Below are 7,746 nucleotides of genomic sequence, written 5' to 3'. Positions count from 1 at the left end.
TTGTGTACTATACACGTTTTTTGTGTGTGTGTTTTCTTTTTTTTTTTTTTGGGGGGGGGGTCACTTATTGAAGGCTTAAACTAAGCCTTTAACTACATGTATGTGGTAAATTTACTACTAGACACTTATGATTCTTATTGTAGCATTATTTCTTATCTGCAATATTCATATAACAAGCGTAATAAATTAAACAGCTCATTATATCTTATTTCATGTCTATTTTTACCTCGACAGGTTTATTATTCCAAAGAAATAAACAATTAATGCGACATTATGTCAATGTCCATGGTACTTATGTAACCGGGGGTATAATATAACGCCTTTGTAGGTCTTGAATATATATTTATTGTAGATGTTGAAGATGAAGCCTGCAATATAAAAAATGATTCATCAACTTTTTTGCAGTAGTATTTAATAATAACACAATAATTAATGCTAATTACACAATATATGCATATATATAATGAATAAAAGTAAAACAATACACTCGATCTAATATGAATAACAATCTAACCTACCAGCAGCAAAATACTCTTTTGCAAGAATATTAAACACTTTACGTAAACAATGAATAGTGGTCCGTTGGTTGCGGTGTTCAGTACAGGAATGAGTGACCGGGAAAGTTAGCACGGGTAAATTGATTAGTAAAAGCGCCCTATATAAATCTATAAATAGGTAAATCACTCATACTGAACCAACTACTTTCATAAGTCACAAACATAAACATTTACATACATGTAACATACATAACAAGACACTGACAGAACATTAACTACGGGCAGAACATGATCGCGCTTTATTAATAAATATAATGAATTTATGAAATGATCAGGTTGTTACACTTACAATCAGATCGTTAATCATATGCAATCAATCGAGTCAAGGTTTGATTTTATCTACAAGTATGCAATTACTTAATTGCAAATCCCCCCCCCACCAAAAAAAAATAAATAAATAAAAATAATGATGATGCAAAGAGTAAAATATGTGAGAATATCAAGACAAAATGGTAAAGCATACATGTGTCAATGGATCCACATTATCATTTATTCTTCCAGTGAATGTAAACGACACTTGGGTTGTTCCCCCAATAAAACAAAATTTTATATATTATAAGTACGTATTCGTTAAAGGGAAATGTTATATTAATGGGTGACATAAATACTCAACTACCAAGTAGAAACTATGACCCGAAATTCATGCTGACGCGCGAGGAAAGATGTTTTCTGAATTATTAGTAAACTATGACTTAGTGCCCGTTAACTCATTGCCATTATGTATAGGTGCAGAATATTCAAATGTATCGTATACGTCAAAACGTGAAACATTGTTAGATTACATTTTCATTGCAAAAGACTGTATCCCCAATGTATTTTCATGTACAATTGTTGATGACAGTGCTTTAAACGTCTCGTCCCATAGACCTATAATTTGCACAATACGATATTGTTCCCCAGGGAATGTTAACGATACAGGTTACAGGTAAAAATGCATGCATGTTCATAAACTGGAAGGGTAATAAAACGCCATGTTGATCGGTATACTCGTTATATGGAAAATAACATGTCTTTAAAAAGCCTTTTAAATTTGGATGTTTCAAATACGCGTGAAGTAGATGTTTTGTACGATAGTATTGTTAATGTTATTCAGACGGCCAATTCCACTATAATACCAACGCCAACATTTAACGCAGCACACCGTGAATGTGTGTTAGATTATATCAAAACAGTTGAAATTGAACTAAATGAGACTGCAGAAATTGATAATGATGCATTTTGGAAATTAATAAACAGACGAAAGAAAAAACCGACGGAAAAAAACCTTTGAAATGGTTTTTGATGGTATAGAATGCAAAAGCCCTGAGGATATTAACGATGGTTGGAAGATGTACTTTGAAAACTTGTATACTCCTTCAAACTCCAATACGTTTAATGATAATCATCTTTCAATTATTCAGGAAAAACTTAAAACGATAAACGAAGCGATTAAATCGTCAGACAGCAGTGATATTATTATAATAGAAAATGACATAATAACAGCACTTAAAACATGCAAAAATAATAAGGCATGTGGGTATGACGGTATATATTATGAAAACATTAAGTACGGAGGCTCTATCTTACTCCATCTCTTAAACAAACTGTTTTCAAGCATGGCCAAATTAGGCTATTGTCCATTCGAAATGAAAACGGGGATAATTACGACCTTTTTCAAAGGCGGAAATAAAAAAAATCGGATCCTAACAATTACAGAGCGATATCATTATGCTCCACAATTCTAAAGCTATATGAAAAGATTATAATCAACAAAATCAACATATATAACAACATACATATACACGGATTACAGGGTGGGTTCCAAAAAGGCTTAAACTGTATGTCTACTGCTTTTATGGCTAAAGAATGCATACATTTCACACGCGAAAACAACTATAAACTGTATGCTTGCTATTTAGATGCCAAAAAGCGTTCGACAACTTAAACTTTGAAATACTTGTCTACAAGCTTTATGACATTGGGATCTCAACTAAGTTTCTCAAAATACTGAGAAATATGCTTTCAGATATATACAGCTGTGTCCGAACAAACAATATCGTGTCAACATGGTTTCAAATACGAAAAGGGGCGAGGCAAGGCCAATGTCTAAGTTCATTTTATTATGTCATCTACATAAATAGTTTAATAGAAAAACTGGACTGCCATGACAGTGCTCTTAAAATACATGACACCTCTTTTGCTTGTCCTACAGTGGCGGATGATATGATGTTGCTCTCGTTAACCCCGAAAGGCCTTCAATCGATGATGGATGTCTGTTCCGAAAACTCGAAAAATGATCGTTATGAATATAATCAAAATAAATGCACTGTTATTGTATATGATGAAAAACCGAGCGATTTTAAAAAGTGTAAAAGGCATTGATCAATTTGTAACGGAGAAGTAACGGAATCCATAAGCTACAAATACCTTGGAGTATTTTCCGATAAATTTAACGACATAAGCACATCGGTTGACCTTTGTTGTAAAAGATTACGTCGCACGTATTTTAGCTTAAATGATTATGGCTTAAATGACAATGCAATGCATCCGCTTGCTTTAAAAAAAATTATACCTTAGCACTGTGATCCCGAAGGCCCTCTACGGTTGCGAGTTGTGGAGTGACCTACATGATCATCATATATTGGCTCTAGAACGAGCCCACAGAATATGTGTGAAACATGCAAAATATGCCAGTATATACAAGAACAGTGATTGCGTTAAGTTGTGCTTGAATCTACTCATTAGAAACATATATAGACAAAAAGAAAATTACTATTTTTTCGGACAATTGTGCCGTACTGATTACACAAAAAGGTTAAAAAAAACTTATTCCTATTAAGACTATGCAAATTCGAAAGCGAGCCAAGTGCAGTAACAGGATTTATTCCAGACATTTACAGAATCTTAGGCAAATATAATCTAATACATGTATTCTGCCACTTCCAGATGCAATTTTTCCGAGTCATGATAGCTGGAGATCTACTGTAAATAAATCTATAAATAATCGTGTTGTAACCAAATACAAAATATCACAGGAAAACGATGTGAACCTACGATTATTTAAGTCTATCCATTGTGAATATGAACCTTGTTTAATGTGGCAGTTTAGTAACATGTATAGAGACCAGCTGAAAAATTGTAGGACTGCTATGCTGATTATTAGTAAATAATTTTCACGAAGTTTTGTGTCCAAATGCCAAGAATGTGAAATAATAACAGAACAAATGGTTTTGCCCAAAATAATGTTTTGTAAAATCTCGAGCGCTTCTAGAGACGATGTATGGGTAGCGTTATGTAAATGTCTTAGTGCCAAAGTTTTCCTTGAGTTCAGTCATCTTAAACCCGATGAGTAATTAATCGAACTTTTAACTGGTTTTCCGCAGCTATCTATAGAGGACACAGTTAGAGTCAATGCTTTTTATAATATATGTAAACAAATTAATAACAATAAGACGTCGTAGAATGGGGAAAGGTAAATGAAATTACAAAACTATGTCTCATTCACTGTATTAGTACATAGTTATCATACAGTATTACTAGATGTATTATTTATAGTTATCCTTCCTATCTTATATATTTGTTTGTTGTATATAATTCATGTAAATTTTTGTTCAATATGTTTCTTTGTATTATGTTCTATTTATAATGTGTCATGTCTCTTTATATCGGAGGATATAAAGAATCTCTCTCTCTCTCTCTACCTTGTATACCATACCTTATGAAACGGATTCAAAACAACATACAATTATTCGTGAGCTTTGATATCAATATTTAGCCTATTTCCTGCTTTATATATTTTAGGATAAATATACGGACGAATTTTCCACTGAAAACAATAAATATGATAAACATACCCTAGAAGAATGCCAGTAGTATACAATCCGTTTAACACAAATACTGTCTAAACTGAACGCCCTGAAATGCAGACATTGAGTGGTATCGTGCGATAAATGGGCCATCAAAGCGCTTAAAGCGTCGAAAGGATTTCGGCCTGTCACGTTTAGTGATTATAGTTATGTTATGGTAAAACAAATAAATAAAAAAAAAACTAAATATAGAATATGCACACTAATGAATTCCCTCGAAGATACTTTTAGATTTTAATGCCGATACTCAATTAAATAAAAACCCTGGAATATCAGTCACTTGAAATAAGCATTTAATATGTTGAATTCCCAGATAATTACTAAAGTGTGGAGTAATATGCAATTGAATAGAAACCTTTTTCTGGAACTTAATTTTCATAAACAATGCACTTACTTTCTTAACAAAACTTACTGAGTCGTATTTAATTTTGTACCAGGGTATGACCGCTAAACCAAATGCATCCATCAAATTGCGTTGGACGTTTTAATAAAGTTAATGTTAAATGTTTCTTTGTACAATAACATGATCCGGGCGCAAAGTTCATCTGGATCGAATCACCCACATACTATTTTTTTGCTGTATATACTGATGTATCTTAATATTGCTCTCAACCTATGTCACTCGTGGACAAAATGAACAGATTTATATCAGTGGTCTATAAATATGCATTTGCAGCATGCTCAAGACTCTTTGCTGTAATTCCTGAGACAAACCAAGAATTCTTTACACACTTTCCATTCCATTCGGTATTACATATCTATACTCACAAATTGCAGCTGGCCGAAACCTGTCAACGCTTTAAGGACTTTCATCTTAATTGCAAAAGTGTTTAATATGCAATAAGTATTGGCTAATGGTTGCTAGTATGTTCTTTCGGAAGTAAATATTTCGATGCGACACAGTCGCATAGCCATTCATTTTTGCTGTAAGTTCATAATAACAATCTTAATGAAAACAAATGTCAAGAAAGAGTCTATTGTTTTTCACATACAAATTAATGTATGCTATTTTAAACATAGAAATACACTAATGAATGAATTACAATCATAAAAAAACTGATTATAGGATCAAATAATATATTGTTATATTATTACTATTAAATTATTTAAAACATTTTGGTTTGATATCTTACGCAAAATAATTATTTAATTTCATCTTCAAATCGATTATTTTTCCGGGTTTTACAGTGTTTCGGGTAATTTCCGGGGAATAAACCTTTCCGAATCTGATAACCTAGACTCTATTTTTGACTGATTGTATCTAGATCCCCGGCCACGGCCACGGCCAAAATGTAAACACAGACATATACATATTTTTATTTTTATTCAGCACGCGTTCATTTTGAATCGTTTTGCTCATTCTCTTTTATATTCTGTTTTGTAACTCGTCGATATTGAAATTAGAGCGTTTCTATGATTTTGATGGATTTATTACGCAATCACGCCGCGTATTTGCACTATATTGATGGCCCAACATGTCATGAATGTTCAATACAGCGCTACTTTTAACAAGATACTTAATATGCAGAACGCAGCTCCGTAGCTAGCTAATGAGAGCAGATTGGTAATGTAAAGTAGGTCATTGAACAACGCAGTACTAACAGCACTTCGATTGATACGCCTGTGAGCGCATTAATTTGGCAAATGTTAAAAATCTTATGTTGATCTTCCGATGTTCGATTTCGATGTACTGTTATAAAAGTCTACAGGCCTAGCCGCGTACAGACTAATTGCATACTGCGGTCAGGATCAAGTATAAACAGCTATAAGCCGAAAACAATATATAAGCTATTTGCTTTTTACTTTACTGGTAACTGAAGGACATATTGTACAAAAGGATCCTTTTGTTTCACTATTATTAGACTATATTTGGTATTACTTTAGAAAAATTCCAACTAAGGGACTAGTCCATAAAAAGTTTCCACGTTGCATGATAAAATATGAAGTTTAGTGTGTTTTATAAAACTTAACACTTTAATTGATAATGAAACCTTAAATTATAAAAGCTCTGCTTATCATTTTGAAAATTTTGATTTTAAATACCAACTCAATCATAACAACTCGGCCATCTCCGGCAAGCTTCGAGATAGATACAGGCAGAGGTGTTCCGATTGATACCAACTTCCGCCCAAATAGATGAAGGTTACACGGTACTATTACAATATCCTCTATGTTTGTAAACCTCCTACGCCGTAAGCTCCCTTGGCGACAGCAAAAATGGCGAATTTTGAAAAATTAACATTGAGCTTAATTGTTTGTTTTGAAAATGTCATTCGAAAGAATGAACCCCGAATAATTCCCTCTTAATGTATAGTATATTTTATCCCCGTTTTATATACTCATATGAGTGAAATGTGTTACAAAAACTTATACACTATATAAAGCAAGGAATTCACATAACATGCCGGTACAAATAAAAGGTGAATTTAATGCTATTGAAATCTATGTATTAGACCATTGACTCTTATTTGCTCCAAAGAAACGTATGTATATTTTTGGTATAATTTAGTTTTAAACGGAGGATTAGCTTAGAAAAAACAGAGCATCTATAATTCCGGGCTTAAACTATTGTAACAATATTATTTACCATTATGTCCTTCGAACATATGTACACCCAACATAGAAAATATTATCATTGAAATAATAACCATTTTTTGGTTATCTACATGCACGTTTTTCTTCTTATTTCATTGCGCCGACTTGATGCTATGCATCAACTTTTTTCTTTTCTTGTTAGTAATTGACTAAATGTTTCTTTTTCATTTACCCTATGCCATTAAACGGGGGTTATTTTTAAACTTTAAATTGTCATGATGAACCATCATATTTGAATTGATTTTTGTCCATTCAATTCTAGCAAAAAATACAATTACTCCTGATTGTAACATTCTTCTGTGCAATCATTATTGTCATGTGCTTTATTATTTTTTATATATTTTTTTTATATTTTTGTTACATATTCTTCTAATACGTTTGTGTACTTCAGCTCAAATGCATAGAGGCTCCATTAAGTTAAAATAAGAAGCACAGCTCAAATTTTAGCAAAATGTATATTATATACAATATTATTATAGATGTTGTTGTATATATTAAATAGATATTCAACAGGAGCAGAACTGCTTGTTATTTAAAATGAGGTGAAAGACTTCCAAGTTGCTTTAACATATATGAAAAACAATATCCAAGAACCTCGTACCAGAAGCCCAAACCAGCAAGAATGGGTCAATTTAGGTATTTCATTAAATCGTTCAAAACTTATTTTAAATTTATACAAACAAAATAACCGGAACATCAATAAGCACTACCATCTTTGTATCGTCCTGTTATTTTAAAAAAAAAAATCG

Source organism: Mya arenaria, chromosome 4 (assembly GCF_026914265.1).
Source record: "Mya arenaria isolate MELC-2E11 chromosome 4, ASM2691426v1".
Classification (NCBI taxonomy): domain Eukaryota; kingdom Metazoa; phylum Mollusca; class Bivalvia; order Myida; family Myidae; genus Mya; species Mya arenaria.
This window is presented reverse-complemented; position numbering follows the sequence as displayed.